The sequence below is a fragment of the Eubalaena glacialis genome (assembly GCF_028564815.1).
Source record: "Eubalaena glacialis isolate mEubGla1 chromosome Y unlocalized genomic scaffold, mEubGla1.1.hap2.+ XY SUPER_Y_unloc_1, whole genome shotgun sequence".
NCBI lineage: Eukaryota > Metazoa > Chordata > Mammalia > Artiodactyla > Balaenidae > Eubalaena > Eubalaena glacialis.
In genome coordinates, this window is record NW_026871142.1 from 711222 (window position 1) to 736953 (window position 25732).

At 34.8% G+C, this 25732-nt stretch overlaps 2 pseudogenes; one reads left to right on the forward strand and one right to left on the reverse strand.

Annotated features, from left to right (window-relative positions):
- Positions 1 to 22389, reverse strand: part of LOC133082949 (cullin-4B-like) — a 60171-nt pseudogene extending 37782 nt beyond the window's left edge.
- Positions 22390 to 22443: 54 nt separating this feature from the next.
- On the forward strand, positions 22444 to 22795 carry LOC133082955 (small ribosomal subunit protein uS10-like; annotated as a pseudogene).
- The last annotated feature ends 2937 nt before the right edge of the window (positions 22796 to 25732 follow it).

Sequence of the window (25732 nt, forward strand, 5' to 3'; positions counted from 1 at the left end):
CTATTTTTGTCATCAGAACTATCAACAATTATTGCATGAACTTCTCTGGTTTCAATGATAGATTTTAATTGTCATTTCTTAGCTGAAGGTAATTTGGTAATCATAGACATATGCTGTATGTTAAAAATATTCTTTTATCTTTAATTAAACATAGATCAATAATATATTTTCTAAATATAATATCCCACTTGGGTTCATCAAAAAACATTCTGAAAAATAAACTTAGGAAGAAATCTCTATTCACTAAGCATTTGTTTGATGAAAATGAAAAAAAAAAGACAGAGGGAGAGAAAAAAAAAACAAACGAGGGAAAGAAATTTATCATTCCATCCTATAAAACGAACAAGTATTCACCTATTTAAATAACAAGAGAATTGAAAGTATAAATAAATATCTAATTCTTACTGCGTGTTCAGGCATAGGTAAGTTCTAACTCTGTCTACCTCTTCTTCTAGGAACTTCTTGATATGCTAAAGACACCCAGGAATCTGAAAAGAAAAATTTAACCTTCCTGTTTTCTAAGAATCAGAAAATGCAAAGGTTATAAGCAAAACAGCGAAGCAAACCAAACACTCCTCTCTTAAACTGGTTTAGTTACATATCCTTGAAAGATACACATACTATGATCAGCTCACTTTTGTTTGGAGTGGCAAAATTATAAAACTGAGTAAACTTTGTAAATATTCTGTCATTTGAGAATGTAATATAACTAAAACAAAACTGTTAAATACATGAATTGAAGGCTATCAGAAAAAGATGAGAAATTTATAATTCAACAAAAATAGCTGTGACTTCAAAAACCCTATGGATGTATACCTATGATATACATATACATGATACATAGAAGATTATATATTACATATATTTAATACATGATTATATTACATATAAAGGATAGAACACCCACACGAAAATCAGCAAAGGAATAGAACTGAGCAACACTAAAATTTGCAAAAGCTAACTTATTTATATAGAACACTCTATCCAACAATGACAAAATACACATTCTTTTCAAGTGAACACTGAATATTCTGCAGGATAGACCACATCAGGCCACAAAACAAGTCAATACATTTTAAAGGATTGAAATCAAACAAAACGTGCTCTCTAATCAAAAGTGAGTTAAAATGAAAACAAAAAAGGAAATTTATGAAATTCACAGTTCGTAAATATGTTCACAAAACAACACACTTCTAACTATCTATGTGTCAAACACAAATCGTGAAGAAAAGTAAAAAGTACTTTGATGTGAATGAAAACGAAGACATAACATATCAAAACTTAAGAAATGCAGCTAAAATAGTATTTAGTGGGAAATGTACAGTTGTAAAAACCTATATTAAAAAAAGAAAGATTTCAAAACAATAACCTAACCTTCCACCTGAAGACACAGGAAAAATAACAGACTAAACCTCAAACAGATGAAGGAAATAATGTTTACCATAGAATTTAATGAAACAGAAATGAGAAAGACAATGGAAAAATCAACAATATCAAACGTTGGTTCTTCAAACAGTTCAACAAATTGACAAAACTTTAACAAAAGTGACCAAAAAATAAATAAATTTAGTATAAGTTACAGCATGTGAATTATGTCAATATGTATACAGGAAATATAAATAATGATCTGTTCTATGGATCACAAAAGGATATATAACTGTATTTTCGTTTCAAGTACCTCTCTTTTTTTGCACTACCTTTCTTCCCTCTGCTGTATAGAACCTGCTTGCTTCTTCTAGGAATTTATTCTCAAAATATTCTTGTTAAATCTAAGAGATAATATATAAAAGACACTCCGTTAAAATTTATATTTAAAATATCAGATTAGAAATTAGTTTTAACTTGTTAAAAGTTAAGAAATTACTAACCTGCAAGTCAGAAAGCATTCTTAAAAGCCTTTGAATCAAACACCGATTGACTATTTCACCATTTCTTTCATTTTCAATTAATAGAAAAATTCCATCTATAGTCTTGCTCTGGATATTCTGATCACAAATTATATATGATTTAAATAATTCAAGCCCCATGTCCCTAAAACAATCAAAAAAAAAACCACCGCCTAAATAAATGTTATTTTAAAAGTCTTAAAACTTTAGCTATTTTATGTCATTTTATACTTTTATGTGTATAATGCATAACCCACAGTTTAAAAAAAAACTCATTCTATTGAAGTTTGGCTACATGTTTTTACTTTCTTTTTTTGATTTTCTATAGTCAGTCAAAACAAATAAAGATTCATACTAAATAAAGTATACTGGCAGAAACATTATGGAGTTCAGCAATTTTACAAAAATCATTTAGAATAAATTTAAAGCCTCTAAACTTGCCTTCTTTGAGGTTTCACAGATCTTTAGCCTTAATAAGCATAACTGATTATCAATTTAGTGACTTTCTCACTTTTTTTATGATAAACCATGTGAAATGTGATTCATTATGCTAGAATGTATCATAGAACTAGTATATTTCTTAAATAAGATAGTTAACACTAAAGTAAAAAAATAAATTAACACCTAGAGTTGAGTTACCATGTGCTCAAACATAATTTTAAAACATATTTTAAAATTTTATGATAGATACAGAGAAATATAGATTTTGAAAATATTTTTATCTTGCTATAATTTATTTCATCTTGGAGAGATAAAAGACATAATTATAGAGCTTCAACACGGTGGAAGAGTAAGACATGGAGATCACCTTCCTCCCCACAAATACATCAGAAATACATCTACATGTGGAACAACTCCTACAGAACACCTACTGAATGCTGGCAGAAGGCCTCAGACCTCCCAGAAGGCAAAAAACTCCCTACATACCTGGGTAGGGCTAAAGAAAAAAGAAAAACCAGACACAAAAGAATAAGGATAGCACCTGCATCAGTGGGAGGGATCTGTGAAGGAGAAAATGTTTCCACACAGTAGGAAGCTGCTTCACAGGTGGAGACTGCGTGTAGCAGAGGGGGGAGGCTTCAGAACAATGGAGGAGAGCACAGCAACGTGGGTACAGAGGGCAAAGGAGAGAGATTCCCACACAGAGGATCAGTGCCAACCAACACTCACCACCCTGAGAGGAGTGTCTGCTCTCCTGCTGGGGTGAGTGGGGCCTGGGAGACTCCAGTTGAATCCCAGGTAGAGGACTGGGCTTGGTTGTGTGAACACAGCCTGAGGGGACTAGTGCACCAAGGCTAGCCGGGAAGGAGTCTGGGAAAACGTCTGGAACTGCCAAAGAGGCAACAGACTTTTTCTTGCCTCTTTGTTTCCTGGTGCACGAGGAGAGCACTGCCTAAATGAGCTCCAGAGACAGGTGTGAGCCTTGGCTATCAGCACGGACACCAGAGACGGGCATGAGACTCTAAGGCTGCTACTGCAACCATCAAGAAGTCTGTGTGCAAGCACACGTCACTATCCACAACATCCCTCCCAGGAGCCTGTGCAGCCCACCACTGCCAGGGTTCTGTGATCCAGAGACAACTTCCCTGGGAGAACACACGGCATGCTTCAGGCTGGTGCAACGTCACACCGGCCTCTGCTGCCGCAGGGTCACCCCGCACTCTGTGGCCCTCCCTCTCCCCGGCCTGAGTGAGCCAGAGCACCTGAAGAAGATGCTTCTTTAACCCTGTCCTGTCTGAGCAAAAAACACATGTCCACAGGTGACCTACACACAGAGGCAGGATCAAATCCAAAGCTGAATCCCAGGAGCTGTGTGAAAAAAGAAGTGAAAGTGAAATTTATCCCAGCAGCCTCAGGAGTAGCGGATTAAATCTCCACAGTCAACTGATGCACTCTGTATCTGTGGAAAACTTGAATAGACAAAGAATCATCCCAAATTGAGGAGGTGGAATTTCAGAACAACAATATATAAATATTTTCCCTTTTTCTCTTTTTGTGAGTGTGTATGCGTATGCTTCTTTGTGTGATATTGTCGGTATAGCTTTGCTTTTACCATTTGTCCTAGGGTTCTGTCTGTCCGGTTTTTTGTTTGTTTGTTTGTTTTAGTATAGTTTTCAGTGCTTGTTATCATTGGTGGATTTGGTTTGGTTGTTCTTTCTTTCTATTTTTTTTTTCAATTACTTAAAAAATATTTTTAATAATTATTTTTTAATAACATTTATATTTTATTTTGTTTATTTTATTTTATCTTTTTCTTTCTTTCTTTCTTTTTAACTCCCTTTTATTCTGAGCTGTGTGGCTGACAGGCTCTTGGTGCTCCAGCCATGAATCAAGGCTGTGCCTCTGAGGTGGAGAGCCAACTTCAGGACACTGGCCCACAAGAGACCTCCGAGCTCCACATAATATCAAATGGCAAAAGTCTCCCAGGGGTCTCCATCTCAATGCCAAGACCCATCTCCACTCAACGACCAGCAAGCTACAGTGCCAGACACCCTATGCCAAACAACTAGCAAGACAGGAACACAATACCATCCATTAGCAGAGAGGCTGCCTACAATCATAATAAGGTCACAGACACCCCAAAACACACCACCAGATGTGGACTTCCCCACCAGAAAGACAAGACACAGCCTCATCCACCAGAACACAGGCACTAGTCCCCTCCAGTAGGAAGCCTACAGAACCCGCTGAACCAACGTTAGCCACTGAGGGCAGACACAAAAAGCAACAGGAACTACGAACCTGCAGTCTGTGAAAAGGAGACACTTAACACGCTAAGTTAAGCGGAATGAGAAGACAAAGAAACACACAGCAGATGAAGGAGCAAGGTAAAAACCCACCAGACCTAAAAAATGAAGGGGAAATATGTAGTCTACCTGAAAAAGATTTCAGAATAATGATACTAAAGATGATACAAAATGTTGAAAATAGAATGGAGAAAATACCAGAAACGTTTAACAAGGACCTAGAAGAATTAAAGAGCAAACAAACAATAATGAACACAACAATAAATGAAATTAAATATTCTCTAGAAGGGATCAATAGCAGAATAACTGAGGCAGAAGAACAGATAAGTGAACTGGAAGATAAAGTAGTGGAAATAACTACTGCAGAGCAGAATAAAGAAAAAAGAATGAAAAGAATTGAGAACAGTCTTAGACACCTCTGAGACAATATTAAGTTCACCAATATTTGAAATATAGGGGTCCCAGAAGAAGAAGAGAAAAAGAATGGGAATGAGAAAATATTTGAAGACATTATAGTTGGAAACATCCCTAATATAGGAAAAGAAATAGTTAATCAAGTCCAGGAAGCACAGAGAGTCCCATACAGGATAAACCCAAGGATAAACACGCCAAGACATATATTAATCAAACTATCAAAAATTAAATACAAAGAAAAATATTAAAAGCATCAAAGGAAAAATAACAAATAGAAAACAAGGGAATCGCCATAAGATTAGAGCTGATCTTTCAGCAGAAATTCTGCAAGCCAGAAGGGAGTGGCAGGACATATTTAAAGTGACAAAAGGGAAAAAACCTACAACCAAGATTACGCTATCCAGCAAAGATCTCATTGAGATTTGATGGAGAAATTAAAACTTTTAAAGACAAGCAAAAGCTAAGAGAATTCAGTACTACCAAACCAGCTTTACAAAAAATGCTAAAGGAACTTCTCTAGGCAGGAAACACAGGAGAAGGGAAAGATATACAACAACAAACCCCAAATAATTAACAAAATGGTAATAGGAACACACATATCTATAATTACCTTAAATGTAAATGGATGAAATTCTCCAACCAAAAGACATAAACTGGTTGAATGGATACAAAAACAAGACCCATATATATACTGTCTACAAGAGATGCATTTCAGACCTAGGGACACATAAAGACTGAAAGTGAGGGGATGGAAAAAGATATTCCATGCAAATGGTAATCAAAAGAAAGCTGGAGTAGCAATTCTCATAGAAGGAAAAAGAGACTTTACACAAAGACTATTACAAGAGACAAAGAAGGACACTACTAAATGATCAAGGGATCAATACAAGAAGAAGATATACCAATTGTAAATATTTATGCACCCAACATAGGAGCACCTCAATACATAAGGCAAATATTAAAAGCCATAAAAGGGGAAATCAACAGTAACACAATAAAAGTAGGGGACTTTAACATCCCACATTCACCAATGGACAGATCATCCAAAATGAAAATAAGGAAGGAAACACAAGCTTTAAATGATACATTAAACAAGATGGACTTAATTGATATTTATAGGACATTCCATCCAAAAACAACAGAATACACTTTCTTCTCTAGTGCTCATGGAACATTCTTCAGTATAGGTTATATTTTGGGTTACAAGTCAAGTCTTTGTACATTTAAGAAGATTGAAATCATATCAAATATCTTTTCCGACCACAAAGATATGAGACTAGATATCAATTACAGGAAAAATCTGTAAAAAATACAAACACATGGAGGCTAAACAATAAACTGCATAATAATAAAGAGGTCACTGAAGAAATCAAAGAGGAAATGAAAAAATACCTAGAAATGACTGATAATGAAAACACGACAATCCAAAACCTGTGGGATGCAGCAAAAGCAGTTCTAAGAGGGAAGTTTACAGCAACATAATCCTACCATAAGAAACAAGAAACATCTGAAATAAACAACCTGACCTTACACCTAAAGCAATTTGAGAAAGAAGAGCAAAAAAAACCCAAAGTTAGCTGAAGGAAAGATATCATAAATATCAGATCAGACATAAATGAAAAAGAAATGATAGCAAAGGTCAATAAAATGAAAACCTGGTTCTTTGAGAAGATAAACAAAATTCATAAACTATTAGCAAGACTCATCAAGAAAAAGAGGGAGAAGACTCAAATCAATAGAATTAGAAATGAAAAAGGGGAAGGAACAACTGACACTGCAGAAATACAAATAAGCATGAGAGATTACTACAAGCATCTATATGCCCAAAAAATGGACAAATTCTTAGAAATGCACAACTTTCCAAGACTGAACTAGGAAGAAATAGAAAATATGAACAGACTAACCATAAGCACTGAAATTGAAACTGTGATTAAAAATATTCCAACAAACAAAAGCCCTGGACTAGATGGCTTCACAAGCAAATTCTATCAAACATGTAGAGAAGAACTAACAACTATCCTTCTCAAACTCTTCCAAAATATAGCAGAGTGAGGAACATTTCCAAACTCATTCTACAAGGCCACAAACACCCTGATACCAAAACCAGACAAAGATGTCACAAAGAAAGAAAACTACAGACCAATATCACTGAAGAACATAGATGCACAAATCCTCAACAAAATACTAGCAAACAGAATCCAACAACACATTAAAAGGATCACACACCATGATCAAGTGGGGTTTATCCCAGGAATGCAAGGATTCTTCAATATACGCCAATCAATCAGTGTGATACACCATATTAACAAATTGAAGGAAAAAAACCATACGATCATCTCAATAGATGCAGAGAAAGCTTTGAACAAAATTCAAAACCCATTTATGAGAAAAATCCTCCAGAAAGTAGGCATGGAGGGAACTTACCTCAACAAAATAAAGGCCACATATGAAAAACCCATGGCCAACATCATCCTCAATGGTGAAAAATTGAAACCATTTCACTAAGATAAGGAAAAAGACAAGGTTGCCCACTCTCACCACAATTATTCAATATAGCTTTAGAAGTTTTAGCCACAGCAATCAGAGAAGAAAAAGAAATATAAGGAATCGAAATCCGAAAAGAAGAAGTAAAATATTCACTGTTTGCAGATGACATGATATTATACATAGAGAATCCTAAAGATGCTACCAGAAAACTACTAGATCCAATCAATGAATTCGGGAAAGTATCAGGATACAAAATTAATGCACAGAAATCTCTTGCATTCCTACACACTAATGATGAAAAATCTTTATGTGAAATTAAGAAAACACTCCCGTTTACCATTGCAACAAAAAGAATAAAATATCTGGGAATAAACCTACCTAAGGAATAAAAAGACCTGTATGCAGAAACTTATGAGACACTGATGAAAGAAACTAAGATGATACAAGTAAATGGAGAGATATACCATGTTCTTGGATTGGAAGAATCAATATTGTGAAAATGACTATACAACCCAAAGTGATCTGCAGATTCAATGCAATCCCTGTCAAACTACCACTGGCATTTTTCACAGTACTAGAACAAAAAATTTCACAATTGGTATTGAAACACAAAAGACCTCGAATAGCCAAAGCAATCTTGAGAAAGAAAAATGGAGCTTGAGCAATCAGGCTCCCTGACTTCAGACTATACTACAAAGTTACAGTAATCAAGACAGTATGGCACTGGCACAAAAACAGAAATATAGATCAATGAACAGGATAGAAAACCCAGAGATAAACCCACACACATATGGTCACCTTATCTTTGATAAAGGAGACAAGAATATACAATGGAGAAAAGACAGCCTCTTCAATAAGTGGTGCTGGGAAAACTGGAAAGCCACATGTAAAAGAAGGAAATTAGAACACTCCCTAACACCATACAAAAAAATAAACTAAAAATGGATTAAAGACATAAATGTAAGTCTAGACATTAAGAAACTCTTTGTGGAAAACATAGGCACTCTTTGACATAAATCACAGCAAGATCCTTTTTGACCCAGCTCCTAGAGAAATGCAAATAAAAACAAAAATAAACAAATGGGACCTAATGAAACTTAAAAACTTTTGCCCAGCTAAGGAAACCATAAAAAAGACCAAAAGACAACCCTCAGAATGGCAGAAAACATTTGCAAATGAAGCAACTGACAAAGGATTAATCTCCAAAATTTACAAGCAGCTCATGCAGCTCAATATCAAAAAAACAAACAACCCAATCCACAAATGGGCAGTAGACCTAAATAGACATTTCTCCAAAGAAGGTATACAGATTATCAACAAATGCATGAAAGAATGCTCAACATCATTAATCATTACAGAAATGCAAATCATAACTACCATGCAATATCATCTCACACCAGTCAGACTGGACAACATCAAAAATCTACAAACAACAAATGTTGGAGAGGGTGTGAAGAAAAGGGAACTCTCATACACTTTTGGTGGGAATGTACATTGATACAGCCGCTATGGAGAACAGTATGGAGGTTCCTTAAAAATCTAAAAATACAACTACCATACAACCCAGCAATCCCACTACTGGGCATACACCCTGAGAAAACCATAATTCAAAAGAGAGTCATGTACCACAATGTGCATTGCAGCTCTGTTTACAATAGCCAGGACATGGAAATAACCTAAGTGTCCATGGACAGATGAATGGTTAAAGAAGATGTGGCACATATATACCATCGAATATTACTCAGCCAGAAAAAGGAACGAAATTGAGTTGTTTGTAGTGAGGTGGATGGACCTAGAGTCTGTCATACAGAGTGAAGTAACTCGGAAATAGAAAAAAAAGTACCATATCGTAACACATATATATGGGGGAAAAAAAAAGTCATGAAGAACTTGGGGGCAAGATGGGAATAAAGACCCAGACCTACTAGAGAATGGACTTGACGACCGAGGAGGGGGAAGGGTTAGCTGGGACACAGTTTGAGGTGGTAGTGTAAATATGGACATATATACATTACTAAATATAAAATAGATAGCTAGTAGGAAGCAGTCGAATATCCCAGGGAGATCAGCTCAGTGCTTTGAAACCAGCTAGAAAGGTGGGATAGGGAGCGTGGGAGGAGGGAGATGCAAGAGGGAAGAGATATGGGGATATATGTATATGTATAACTGATTCAGCTTGTTATAAAGCAGAAACTAACACACCATTGTAAAGCAATTATACTCCAATGAAAACGTTAAAAAAAAGACATAATTATAACTTACATGTAACAATTCTTTTAAAGTAATTACTGGCATCCTTACCAAATGAAAGACAAGATCAAACTTTGAAACACATAAATCCTAAGTAAGAACAAAAAAAATTCCTAATCATGATCTGTCAGAAATAAAACAAAGAGAAAACATCATGCATGACAATTGTTTTCTGATTAAATTATTATCCACCTACTGATATCTAAATTCTAAGGAAAGCAAATTAGCTTTGGGGTTTATGAATATGACTAACAGTCTGCTAAATCAAACTTAGGTCATAAAATTTTTATTTGTCTTGGGAAGATCACACTTCAAATTTTTAATCATTTCATATTAGTTCTAACTAAAATTCTCTTTAAATAATAAAATTACTGGAGATATATGAAGAAGGTTTAATCATAAAAATATTATTATCTAAATAAAAACTGCTGATATGCTAGAAGAGCAATTTTCAAACACTCTTGCCTCAAGTCTGTTTTACACCTTTAAAAATTGATGAAATCAAAAAACTTTCATTTTATGTGTTCTATCTACTGATGTTTTCTGTATTAGAAAATTAAGCAGAAAAAAACTTTATTCAAGTTATATTAATTCATTAAGAAAAATATTTTTAATGATTTTAATTTTTAAATAAACAGTAACATTGGTCAAAGAATACAAACTTTGAGTTATAAAATGAATAAATTGTGGAGAGCCAACATACAACACGGTGTTTTTAATTAATAATACTGAATTATATACTTAAGACTTGCTAGGAGAGTAAATCTTAAATGTTCTCACAAAAAAAGAGACTGTACTTATGTGATGTCACAATGTTACTATGGGTAAGGATTTTGCAATTTATAAGTGTATCAAATCACAACACATCTTACATTTACACAATGCTATTTCTCAATTATATCTTGAAATGCACTCTAAGTAATTCATAATATTAAAAAGGATATAGAGAAATAATAATTAAACACACTTTTTAAGTGTTACAATAGAAACACGCTCAAACAGATGGGGGAAACCAAAAGAGAGACAAACCAGTGTGGAATGCAGAGATGATTAGAACCTAGACATCCAGACAGAAGTGCTGATCTGTGAACTGTAACTTAAAGAATGAGTAATAATTTTCCATGGTGGTTGGTTAAATAATGCATGGAGGAATGAACATGTATTTCATGCTTGTTTCCCTCTGACACACTTTCCTTTTAAACTGGAGAAAGCACCCATAGAGATAATCTATATATGGTCTCCTAAACTTTTAATTTTGTGTTGTTTACCTTCATTATAAATGTTATTAAATGTATAAGATTTGAAAATGTGTTTTACAGTCTAAACATTTGTCAATCATTTTATTCATTAATATCTGCTTTTAGAAAATGTGCACTTTTTTTGCTTCTCACATAAAAAGTTTATGGCACTGGTGATGATTCCCCTAGAAACTCTGCACAGAGCAGTTTCCAAATGGAAATATATGGGAAGGAATAATAAATTCTGTCCAAGGAATTTTGCAAGGAAACACAGTGGTGGGAGACTAAAGATGTGGTGGGAGACTAAAGATGTGGTGGTCGCAGGATTCACAGTCTTGATTTTGAGCCAAGATTCACTGACACTTTTTTAAATGAATCTGAAAACTAGAAAGCTGTGGTTTGGTAGCCGTCTATTACCAGGGAGCATACCTCGCATTGGAAATGAGTGAGGACGGGGCTTAACAACTTCAAACACCAAGAACTAAATCAACCAATACAAATGACAATTCATTAAACTAAATAATAAGATAAATACTTTCCTATTATAATTGAGGTAGTGTCCTACCTTTTGTATTTTAAAAATATAAACTCAATATCATTATTTCACAGACTATGAATAGTTTACTGTCTATTCTAACTTTAGTCTTTATGTAAGAAACTGAGAAAAACACTTTCCATTAGTGGCAAAGTTTTAAACTCAGAGTATTTTTCTTTTTATAAAGTTTTAAAACTTATATTAATACTATTGATGCATCATATTCTTTTTATGCTTTCTTACACCAAAATAAAAAAACAGGTACATTTGCACCATTGCCCCAACAGCTGGGACATTTAAAACACCTTATTTACCTAATATAGTATGATTTCCTTTGTTATGGATCAAATTCCTGTTTAGCACATTCCATTATATAATCAAACCTCAGATCATAAATTACTAATTTCAGATACTATTTAAGAAGACTAAGTTTTATCATTGCAGAATTATAAGGCAATCTGATATTTGTGTCTTCTTGTTACAATTAAATTAATATTAAACACAACTATATCTAAAATATAATTATATGTTTTTTTTTAAAAACACCGTTTCCGATTTGTAAGTGAAGAATAAATTAAATTTTGAATTAAAAAAACTGAGAATAAACTTTTACCATAAAAGCACTTCGAAATATGGTTTTTTTTTTAAGTATGAGTTAACTGCATTTTGGATTTTTCTAACATAAACTGTTTAACACATTCTATATTAATACTTTCAACTAAAAATAATTTTTAACCCTACAAGTTGTCAGCCATGATTTTGCCAACAATTATCCATTTTCTTTAGGAAAGTGTCAGTGTCCAGAGAATCCCTGCGGTTATGTTAAGAAAAAGATTATATTTATAAAAAGTTTATAAAACTAACACATTTTGCAAACAAAAACTATGACTTCTAAAAGACAACAATTAGTAAAACTACTTAGTGATATACAGAAGTCCAAGCATCTCTAAGTCTTAGTTGAACATTAAGTAAAATTCAACAAGTATATACAGTCAAATGAATTACTCCACTCAACAGAATCTGACATGGAAATTTTGACCGAAAAGGAAAAACAACTAAACAGGGGAAAAAAGACAATTTTATATTAATCCCATTGAGAAACTATAGATACCCAAAATGAAAATAAAAGATTTCTCCTCTTTTTTCTACCATACATGGAAACTATGAAATATGAAATGTTAAAGATGAACTAAAGGAAAGCAAAAGGATTTAAAGGCTCTTGTTTCAAAAAAGGATACTCTCTGAATTGATGAATTTTGCATTGATGGGATCTTCTCAAAGGTGCTGCAATAGTTTATATAAGTTTGCAGATAAATTGTAGGAGCAAAGATTTTCAACACTGAAAAATCATAACATAGGTGCTTACTAAAAAATAAAGTTGAGAAATAAATTATAATTCAAATTATTTTCCACATTTATTCATAATATTGAATACTGATTATGAACTTGTTTCATATGGTTTAGTAAATCACCAGAAATGCCATTAATATGAGTATTAAATGCTAAAAATGCATTTCAAAATGGGCAACATTTGAAAGCCTGAGAAAATGTATTTAAGATTCTTCCATCCAAACCAGTGTATAGAAGCATATACTTAAGAAGTAATTCTAATTAGTTTTAGAATTACTTAAGTATTTAGAATCCAAGGAAATTCACTGCCATCAAAATTTCGATTAAAAAATAATTCCCTGAAATTACACATAAACTCATGAGTTGCTTTTCAAAATGTTTTTAAAAGTTTATAATCTTTCTTTAAAATTTAAAAAAATAAAAAGAATTAAAGAGAAAGGGTAAAATTATAGCTGTACACCATTTTATTGAATGCGACTTAAAATGTTTGTACTGAATAACAAAACAAAACATTTAGTTTACATTAACATATCCCTCATTCAGTGGGGTACTTCAAAATAATATCTCTCCACTACATGGATATTTAGGTTGGCAAAAACTGTCAAAACCAACTTTTTCAGAGCTCTAGAATCTAAGCAAAAATCCATAAAAAATATTTAATGAAGAGGCTGCTACATTTCTAATAAAGCCCATGACATTAATTTACCCACTTACTATGGTGGCAACACACCTAATAAATGTGCACCTTTCTGGTAACACTGGAGGAAATAGAAACCGTCCTCTCAAAGAATGCGTATTTTGATTCTGGGGCTTGTCTCTATGCCTCCTGCCTTGGGGTTTCCTACAAACAGAAGGAGGCTTTGTCAAAAAATTTAAAGGCAAATACACTAGACTTAGCCACCGGGGGCAAAAAGTAACAAAGAGGACAAGCAGTACACAGACAGAAAATCTCTAAATGTACAGAGGTTGGAAAGATATATGTAAAAAAATAGGTACTTTGAAAAGCTCCTGTGTATAACAGGAAATCAAAAAGGCCACACACATGCCTAGTGCTAGACACCTTCTCAGAAAAAAACCTGAAGAGACTCTAATTTCACCTCAGGTTTAACTTCAGGCTATGCTCAAGCAGAGTGAGAAAAAGCACAGACAGTGCTGAAAACAGCATGGCTAAACAATGAACAAATGCCCCAACACAAAACTAATCTTCAAAATCAGGGAACATTGTTTTGTTTTGTCTGGTTTGGCTGTTGTTTAAGCAAATTTCAGAAGCTGACCACTAAGCTAATGGAAGAGGGATATCCAATGACCACACACGAAGTGAGATTATCTAGTCTGAGGAGAATAGAATAACAACAACAACAAAAAAGAGTCTAGGAAAAAGAACAAAGGCTAGGCTATGGCAAACCAAACAGTATGGTTTTGGAATAAGGTTAGATATATAGACCAGTGGAACAAAATTTGAAGCCCAGAAATATAAACTTATGATTCCACTGACATTTAACTGAGGTGCCAGTGACATTCAATACAGAAATAGCAATCTCTTAAACATATTGAAACACACATACAAAGCTGAATCCTTCCTTATACAACATACAAAATTAACTCAAAGAGCTAAATGTAAGAACTAAAATTATAAAAGTCTTAGAAGAAAGCATAAGGCAAAATATGCATGACCATGGATATGGCAATAGTTTCTTACATATAATGCCCAAAGCAGAGTCAACAAAAGGAAAACAGATAAACTGGAAAAGTACTTGAGGAAAAGTACAAACTTTTGTGCAACTAACACACTATGAAGAGAACGAAAGCACAGTGCACAGTGTAGGAGAAAATATGTGCAAGTTACATATTTGATAAGATTTTAATGTCCAGCATAAATAAGGAATTTGTATATTTCAACAAAAAGCAAACAACCCAATTTTAAAATGATACAAAGATTTAAACAGACATTTTCAAGAGATTTAAATAGACAGTTTTTCCAAGAAGACATATAAAAGACCAACAAGCACATGATAACTGTTCAATATTAGTGAAATTAGCCACTAGGGAAATGCAAATCTACACCTCAATGAGGAGGGAGATCAAGATGGCACAGTAAGAGGACATGGAAACTACCTCTCACAAGGAACACATCAAAAATACATCTACATGTGGAATAAACTGTCACAAAAAACTAACTGAAAACTAGCAGGACTCCTGTACAGCCAAGGCTGTAAGAAAGATACACATAACTGGGTAAGACAGGAAGAAAATAAATCAGGTCAGGACATGTGCCCCTGGGAAAGGACTCAGAGAAAAAGGATGACATAAAGGTGAACAAGTGCCCTGAGGAGTAAGCAGTGAGAGCCACAGATTGAGTGTCCCATTCTGGGATCCTATGCTGGGCAAACAAGCCTCCTTGGCTGGCTGGAGAGCCACTGGGACTAACAGGAGGACAGCAGAAAGCCTGAACTCCACTCATGAGGAACATGCATGTGCATGCGGCCTGCCTCCCAGGCAGGGTGGATAGTGGTCTGCTCTAGCGACTTCCAGGTGTCCCGTGGCCACTTTGATGTGCTTCTCAGGCTGAGGTTAAGTGAACACTAGAGCTCTATTCATACTACATCACAGCATGGCACTAAATCTGCGGCAGTCAAGACAATGGGCTGCATCTGAGCAGAGCCACAAGTGCCTATAAAGGCAGAGCATCAGACCTCTGTAGGCTCATGAGCTCCACTTGCCTCACACTCCTCTCCTTTGGAAAAGGTGCCAGTGTGGGGCGAAGGAAAAACACAACTTAAGGGCAACAAAACCAGCCCAAGATTGACCCTCGTGGTTTCTGTTCCAGCAACTTGGGATCAGAGCCCACCCGTAAAATGACAGTGAGGGGCACAAAGCAGAGAAGAAGTTCTACCTTACACCCTGAGCAGGCTCGAGCTCCTCTATCTCCAGCTACACACCTACAAGGTGATACTTGCCAGCACACTATGTGGAAAGATTCTGAAGCAGGAAAGACAGGGCCAGGCCCAGGGACAGATTCCTCATGTGGACTGAATTAGGCAGAAGGCAATGCTACCTCCTTGTTTTGCACTTAATGGGGTTATGACTCATCTGAGAAAGAAACTCAAGACCATGGAAACTAAAAACGCACATGTGGTTGATGACCCTGTACGACCTTCTATGTGTGACACTCAAGCAGTAAGGGAAAACAGCTCTTACAGTGCATGTTTGGGTGAGTTTAAGAGATAAATGCACAAGACTGGGGACTGATGCAAGCTGGTGCAATCCAGGCCACACCTCAACCCTATAATCATTGAATGTTCCACCACAATCAAAAAGACCCCACCCATTCAAAGGCCTAAAAATAACATAAAAGGGGATCCAAAAACACTGTGGGGTGCCCCCCACTCCCAAGGACACTCAGATTCTTTTCTGTTTCCTTTTACTGCTGCCCTGAATAAACTGCATCTCTGTTCTCTGCTCCTCAGCCTCAGTGTGTGTGTGTGTGTGTGTGTGTGTGTGTGTGTGTTTCCCTCTGTGTTCCTCACCAAATTATTTTTCCACTAGTTGAATGAGGGCCTGGGTTTTTGATGAAGCTTTCTGGTATCAATCTGACTGGCATCTAGATAAAATCAGCCCTCCAACCAAAGGCCTTGAGCACAAGCAGTCAACATTGGGACACTCCAACATAAGAACACCCCTTCAAGACCAAAACAGATAACTGTTTCCCTTAAATTAATAGAGACAGAGAAAGTTAAGAAAAATGAAAAGGCAGAGGAACAACTCACAATTGAAAGAGAAGGAGAAAATCCCTGAAAAAAATAAATAATGAAACAAACAATTTACCAGATAAAGAATTCAAAACACTGGTAATAAAAATGATAACTGAATATAGGAAAAAATAATTGATCTAAACACAGATCATTTTAACAAGAAGCTAGACAATATAAACAACCAAAATCACAAGTACATAATTCAAAACTTAAAGAAAAAATTGCTCTAGAAGCAAGGAAGAGCAGACTAAATGAGCCAGAAGAACACCTAAGTGATCTGGCAGATGAACTAATGGAATTCACCCAATCAGGAGAGCAGACAGAAAGACAAAAGGAAAAAAAACGAAAAAAGAAAGAAAGAAAGGAAAGAAATCAACATACAAGACCTGTACTATAACGTTAAACATTCCAACATTCGCACTATAGAAGTTTCAGAGGAGAAGACAGAGAGAAAGCTATCAAATATTTCTTAAAATTATGCCTGAAACTTTCCCAAACCTAATGAAGGAAACAGATATCCAAACAGGAAGCAAAGAGGGTCCAAACAAGATGAACCCAAAGAAACTCACATCAAAATATAGCATACTTAAAATGGTAAAAGCTAAAGAGAGAATTCTAAGGGAACAAGAGAAAAATAGAGTGACATACAAGGGATTCCCATAAGGTTGTCAGCTGATTTCTCAGCAGAAAGTTTGCAGGTCAGAAGGAAGTGGCAAGATATATTCAAAATGATCAAAGGGAAAACTGTAGCCTAGCATACTGTACCCAGCAAGGTGATCATTTACAGAAGAAGGAAATATATTTTATGTAACATAGATTATAGAAGTTTAGATAATATAAACAACTTCTCAGACAAGAAAAAAGATTTCAGCAATACTAAACCTGACCTTAAAGGTTGAAGGGTCATCATTCCATGCAAGAAGGTAAGAATCTACAGAGAAGAGAAAATACCACTAAAAAGGCAAGTATATAGTAAGATTTCAGGATCACTTAAATAAGCCAGGACACAGATTAAAAGAAAAAATTGTAAAAAAAAAAAAAAAAAGAAAAAGAAAAAGGATAACTACAATAAATAGTAAACGGTTAAGCTTGAGGATGTAAAATATGACATCAAAAATACAAAAGGTGGGGGAGGGGGATAAAAAAGGTAGATCTCTTAGAACGTGTTTGGACTTAAATGACTATTAGTTTAAATCAAGTAGATATAATTGAGGATCAACATATATGGACCCCATGGTAACCACAAATCAAAAACATACCACTGATACACAAAATAACAAAAAGCAATAAAGGCATACTACTAAAGAAAATCATCACATCAAGAGTAGAAACAAAAAATAAAATAAAAAATAAAAAATGACCATAGAAGAACCCAAAACCACCATAAACTAATGATAAAATGATAATACATACATCCTTAATTATTAATTACTTTAAAAGTCAATGGAGGAAATACTCTGATTGAAAGACTTAGGGTGGCTGATTAGATAAAAAAGTAAGAACTTTCAATATGCTACCTACAAGACACTCACTTTAGGGCAAAAGGCTTATAGATTGAAAGTGAGGGCATGGGAAAAAGTATTTCATGCAAACACGAATAACAAGAAAGTAGGTGTAGCAATCCTCATATCAGACAAAATAGACTTTAAAACAAATGCTATAACAAGAGACAAAGAAAGGCATTATATAATGATAAAGGGATCAATAAAGAGGATATTATACTGGTTAACACATACACACCCAACAGAGGTGCACCTAAATATATAAAGCAAACACTAATTGATGTAAAGGGAGAGATTGGAAACAACTTCTCCAATTTATTTTATTGTAAAGGGAACAACTATACAACAAAAGTACAAAGTTTAACACTCCACTGACATCAATGGACAGATCACCTAGACAGAAAAATCAGTAAGGCAACAGTGGTCTTAAATAACACAATAGACTAGTTGTATTGTAGTTAATTCAAATCTATAGGACATTATATCTGAGAGCAGCAGAATACACATTTTGTCAAGTGCACAAGGAACATTCAGCAGGATATGCCACATAATAGGAAACCAAACAAGCCTCAACAAACTTAAGATAAAAATTATATCAATCATTTTTACCAAACACAGCAGTGTGAAACTAGTATTCAACTACAGAAAGAAAAACGGGAAAATAACAATCATGTGGAGACTGGAAACATGCTACTAAAATACCACTGGGTCAGTGAGAAATCAAAGAGGAAATCAGAAAACACCTTAAAACGTATGGAAATGGAAACACAACTTTCAAAAATCTATGGGACAAAGCAAAAGAAGTTCTAAAAGGGAAGTTTATAGTGATAGACAATACAAATCTCCAAAAAAAACCTAATCGTCACATAAAGGACTGAGAAAATGATCAAAACAAAATTCACAGTCAGCAGGAGGAATGACACAATAAAGAACAGAAAGCAAATTAATAAAATAGAGATTGAAAGACAGCAGACAATATCAATTAAATTAAAAGATTTTTTTAAATAAAAGAACTAGTAAACATTTAGTCAGATACAACAACAAGAAGAGAGAACCCAAACAAATTTTTAAAAAATGAAAGAGGACAAATGACAACTGATGCAACACAGGAAAAAACAAATAAATAAGGGAATGCTATGAACAAATATACCTCAACAAACTAGGCAAACTATAAATAATGGACAAATTTCTAGAAGCCTGCCAAGACTGAAGCAAGAAGAAACAATCTGAAAAAAACAATCAATAGAAGTGAATATGAATTTGTAATTTTAAAGCTCCCAGCAAACAAAAGTCCAGGATCTGATGCCTTTACAGGGGAATTCCACCAGACATACAAAGGGAACTACTATCCTCTCAAATTATTCCAAAATATTGAAGAGGCAGGAACACTACCAAATTCATTCCATGAAGCCACCACCACCCTGATACCAAAACCAGACACAGACACCACAAAAAAAGGAAATTACAGGCCATATCTGTGATCAGTATAGATGCAAAAATCTTCAACAACATATTAATAAACTGAGCCCAACAATATATAAAAAGGATCATACACCATAACAATGAGGTTTTATTCCAAGGTCACACAGATGGTTCAACATTCACAAACAAGTAAATGTGATACATCACATTAACAAAAACGAAAAAAGGATAAAAATCACATGATCACCTCAATAGATGCGGAAAAGCATTTGACAAAATTTAACATCCATTCATGATAAAAAAAATCTCATTAATGTGGGAATATATCTCAACATAATAAAGGCATTTACTAAAAATATACAGCCAGCATCAGACTCAAGGCGAGAAACTGAAAACCTTCCTGGTAAATTCAGGAGCAAGAAAACAATACCCACTCTCACGTTTTCTATTTAACTCACTATTGGAAGTCCTAGCCACACCAATCAGAAAAGAAAAAGATATAAAATGTATCCAGATTGGAAGGGAAGTGGTAAAACTGTCACTGTTTGAAGAAGACATGACATTTTATAAAGAGAACTTTAAAATCTTCCCCCCAAAACTATTAGAACTAATAAACGAAGTTCAGTTACGTTGTTGCAGAATACAAGATTAAGATACAGAATTTCGTTGCATATCTCTACATTATTAATGAAATATCAGAAAGAGAAACCAATTTTAAAATCCCTTTTTTTTTTTTTTTTTTTTTTTTTTTTTTTTGAATGTTGGAATAAATTTTATTGGGTTTTAAAAGCATTACAAGTCAAAACGAGTATGTTTCCAGTTTACTGGATGCTTCTTTTCACTAATAATTATTAATAATTATTATTTATTCTCTTTTTTTTTTTTTTTTTTTTTTTTTTTTAATTCTTAAACATCTTTATTGAAGTATAATTGCTTTACAATGGTGTGCTAGCTTCTGCTTTACAACAAAGTGAATCAGTTACACATATACATATGTTGCCCAACAAAGGGTTAATACCCCAAAACACAAAATAGCTCATACAACTCAATATCAAAAAAACACAAAGAACCCAATAAAAAATGTGCAGAAGACCTGAATAGATATCTTTCCAGAGAAGATATACAGATGGCAAACAGGCATATGAAAAGTGCTCAACATCACTAATTATTAGAGAAATTCAAATCAAAACTTCATTGAGGTACCTCTTCACACGTGCTAGAATGTTATCATGAAAAAGTCTACAAATAACAAATTTCAGAGAGGACGTGGAGAAAGGGAACCCTTTTACACTGTTGGTGAGAATGAAAATTAGTGCAGCTACCGTGGAAAACAGCATTAAGGGTCCTAAAATACTAAAGTAGAACTATTTTGCTATTCCACTCCTGGGTATAAATCCAAAAAAAATTAAAACACTGATTTAAAAAATACAAACACCCCTATGTTCACAGCAGCACTATATACCACGCACTGATAGCCAAGACATGCAAGCAACCCAAGGGGCCATCATCAGATGAGTAGATTAAGATGATATGATGTGTGTATATATATGTAATAGTCACACACATATACACACACATATATACACAATGGGATATCAGCCATAAAAAGAATGAAATTCTGCCATTTGCAGCCATATGGATGAGCATAGAAACAATCCTGCTTAGTGAATTAGTCAGACAGAGAAAGACAAATTCTGTATGATATCACTTATACATAGAATCTAAAACGTATACAACTTAATGTATATGCAAAACAGAAACAGAATCACAGACACAGAAAAAAACTTGAGGTTACCCAAGGGGAGGGTGAAGGGAGAGGTACAAATTACGGGAATAGGGTTAACATATTAACATCTCCTATGCATAAAAGAGATAAGGAGCAATGATATTATGTACACTATAGGTAATTACAACAATTATCTTACAGTAATCTATAATGGACTATAATCTGCAAAAATACTGAATCACTATGCTGTACACCTAAAAGTAATATAACACTGTAAATCGACTCTTCATCAATAAAGAAACTCAATGAGATACCACCTCACAGCAACTAGGTTAGATAGAATTTTATAAATAGAGAATAATAATAATAAATGTTTGACAGAATGAGGAAAAACTGGAATCCTCATATATTACTTAACAGGAATATAAAATAGTGCCGCCTCTGTGGAGCACAGCTTGTTTCCTCAAAGACTTAAACAGATTACCACATGACCTACAGTTCCACTATCAGGTTCCTAAACGACTGAAAAAAAAGACTCAGGTATTTCTCAACAATGTTCACAGAAATATTATTCCCAATAAGCAATAAGTGAAAACTTCAATATTCCATTTTCAGACAAATGGATAAAGACACTGTAGTATAAAATACAGTGGAATATTATTTAGCCATTTAATTCATGCTACAACATATATGAATCGTGAAAACATTATACTTGGTGAAAGAAAACTGACACAAAAGGCAGCATACTGGATACAGGATACAGCATACAGGATACTGTCTATATGAAATATTCATGAGTGGTAAATCCATAAAGACAAAAGACAATGAATGTTGGCGAAAGGCTGAAGAATGACGGAATGGAGAGCAGAGCTTTAACAGATACAATTTGGCTGATAAAAATGTTTGGATCTTGATAGAGATGCTGGTTAAAGAACATAATGAATTGTACCTTTTTTAATGGTGGATTTTATTTTATGTGAATAACATTACTTTAATAAAAAGCAGACAAGGGCTCTTCGAGGAAGACACAGTAACTGCTTCAGCAGAGGCCCAGGCTGCCTGCTCCTGCTCCTGACTCATTGAGTTTCACTTTCTCTGAGGAATAAGTCAATCAGGGACCTGTGCGCCACAGCCATGGTTTTTAAAGATACTGGAAAGACTCCTAGAGGTAGAGCCAGAGGTAGTGATTCACTGGGTTGGAATCACTCTCACCAGCCACAATGTGAAGGCTTTGGATAAGGTGTGTGCTAACTTGATCAGAGGGGCAAAGGAAAAGAATCTCAAAATGAAAGTAGAGGTTCAGTTGTCTACCAAGACTCCTGAGAATAACTACAAGGAGAACTTGTGGTGAAGGTTCTAAGACTTGGGATTTTATCCAGATGAGGATCCACAATCTACACTAACCTGTACAGTCTTCTGAGATTGTTAGGCAGATCACTTCCATCAGTATTGAGCTGAAGTTGAAGTTACCATTACAGATGCCTAATCAACATTTCAAATAAAGTGATAATCAGTCGTTAAACAAAAAGACAAGGATTTTAATAGACGTTTCTCAAAAAAATATACAAACGTCCAAAAAGCACATGTACACATACTCAACATCAGTAGTTATTTCAAAAATGCAAATCAAAAACTCCATGCTGTACAAATTCACACCCACTATGATCACTATAATAAAAAAAAACCTAAAAGTAATAAGTGTTTTTGAGTGTGGAGAAACTAGAAACTTATACACTGACTATGGCAATGTAAAATAGTGCAGCCACTGAGAAAAACAATATGGCAGTTCCTGAATAAGATAAACATGAAATTAATGCATGATACCTCAATTCCCTTCTAAGAATACACTCAAAAGAACTGAAAACAGGGACTCAAACAAGTACATATTCAGTAATATTATGAGCAGTTCACAATAATCACAAGATGGAACAAAGATATGTCTATCAAGTGACAGATGGAAAACAAATTGTGGTATATCCATGTAATGAAATATTATTCAGCCATAAGAAAACATGAAGTACATTAGATAAATCTACACAGATGAATCTTAAAAACTATGCTAACTAAAGAAAAAAATACCATGAACCAACATATAAGTCCATTTACATTAAGTATCCAAAATGGTATAAGTCCATTTACATTATATATCTAAAACGAACTAATCCTTAAAGATGAAAAGCAAAGCAGTGCTGGTTGAGGGTCATAGAGCAGTAAATGGGAACTGTTTAATGGGTAAGGAATTTCTGTTTGTGTGATAAAAAAAATAGAGATTGATAAAGACAGTGATTACACAACACTGTATATATACTAACACCACTAAATTTGTCACTTTCATACAGTTAATTTTATATGAAAAATTTCATCTCAGAAACCATTTTCATGCAAAGTGAAAGGGGAACCCATTGAATGGGAGAAAATATTTGCAAATCATATATGTTAAAAGTCTAATGTTCAGAATATGTAAAGAACCCATACAATTTAACAAGAAAGTAAACAAATGATTTGAATAAACATTTTCAAAGGAAATATACAAAAGGCAAACAAGCTCATGAAAAGATACTTCACACCATTAGTCATTCAGTAAATGCAAATCAAAATCACAGTAAGAACCACTTCGTATCTACTAGGATGTCTATAAACAAAAAAAAAAAAAAATGGAAAATACCAAGTGTTGGCCAGGATATGGAACAATTGAACCCTCACCTGTGCCTTGTATGGAATGTACGGAAAGTAATATGAATAGCCACTGTGGAAAATAATAAATCAGTTATTCAAAAAGCTAACTATACAGACTACATGAGTCAAAATGTCCACCCTTCATGTAAATCAAAATACTTAAAAGCAGGTGTTCAATGAAACACTTATACATAAATGTTCATAACAGCATTATACACATCAGCTAACCCAAAAACCCATCAAATTAAATGTTTTAGTAAAACATGGTGTATCAAAAAATGGCATATTATTTACCTATAAAAAATGAAGTACTGAAAGTGCTACATGAAAAATCTTGAAAATATGCTAAGTGAAAAAAGCCAGACACAAAAGGTCACATATCATATGATTCCATTTATACGAAATGTCCAGATTAGGTAAATCCATAGACACAGAAAGCAGATTAGCAATAGTCAGGGGTGGAGGTCAAAAAAGGGAATGGAGGATGACTCCTTAATGGGTAGAGGGATTCATTTGGATGTAATGAAAAAAGTCCTTGAACTAGTAGTGTTAGTGGTTGCACAAAATTGTGAATGTACCTGATAGCACTGAAATATAAAACTAAAATGGTAATATTTTATGTGATGCTTTACTACAATAAAGAAGATCAGACAACATATATGCTTCAGAGAATTAATATTCGAGAGTATGTAAAAACGATTAAATGTACAAGGTTAAAACTGCCACCTCCTATTTAGAAGCGAATGTACACATTTATTTTTAAGAAAATAATTTTCTGACTGCATCTATAAACTTAGGGCATATAAATGTGAAACTATCCTGCTTATTTGAAGGAGGATAATCTAGATGAGGACAAAGAATGATTTTTCAATGTACTAAGCCCTAACTATTAGTCAGAATGTTCCAAATGATTCATAAAAATCATACATCATTTCATCCTAACAAAATTACATTGCAGTATAATATTATACTTTTATTACTAGCACTTTAGAGATGAGAAAACAGGCTCAGAAAGGTGGAGTGACTTGCCACACGTGTTAACCTGGCCTGCCAAGAGATTTCATCTGAAAGCTGATAAATGGCAGGCTCTAAAAGAAATATATGGTGGAGGAGAATATGGCAGAAGAGTAAGATGAAGAGATCCACTTCCTCCCCCCAGATACATCAGAAATACATCTACACGCGGAACTGCTCCTATAGAACACCCACTGAATGGTGACAGAAGACGTCAGACCTCCCAAAAGGCAAGAAACTCCCCACGTACCTGAGTAGGGCAAAAGAAAAAAGAAATAACAGAGACAAAAAATTAGGGACGAGACCTGCACCAGTGGGAGGGAGCTGTGAAGGAGGAAAGGTTTCCACACACTAGGAAGCCCCTTCATGGGCGGAGACTGCGGGTGGCAGAGGGGGGAAGCTTCAAAGTCACGGAGGAGAGTGCAGCCACAGGGGTGCAGAGGGCAAAGCGAACAGATTCTTGCCCAGAAGATCGGTGCCCACCAGCACTCACCAGCCCGAGAGTTTTGTCTGCTCGCCCACTGGGGCGGGCGGGGGCTAGGAGCTGAGGCTCGGTCTTCAGTCAGATTTCAGGGAGAGGACTTGGGTTGGCTGCATGCACAGCCTGAATGGGCTAGTGCGCCACAGCTAGCTGGGAGGGAGTCCAGGAAAAGGTCTGGAGCTGCCGAACAGGCAAGAGACATTTTCTTGCATCTCTTTCCTGGTGTGCGGGGAGAGGGGATTCAGAGCGCCA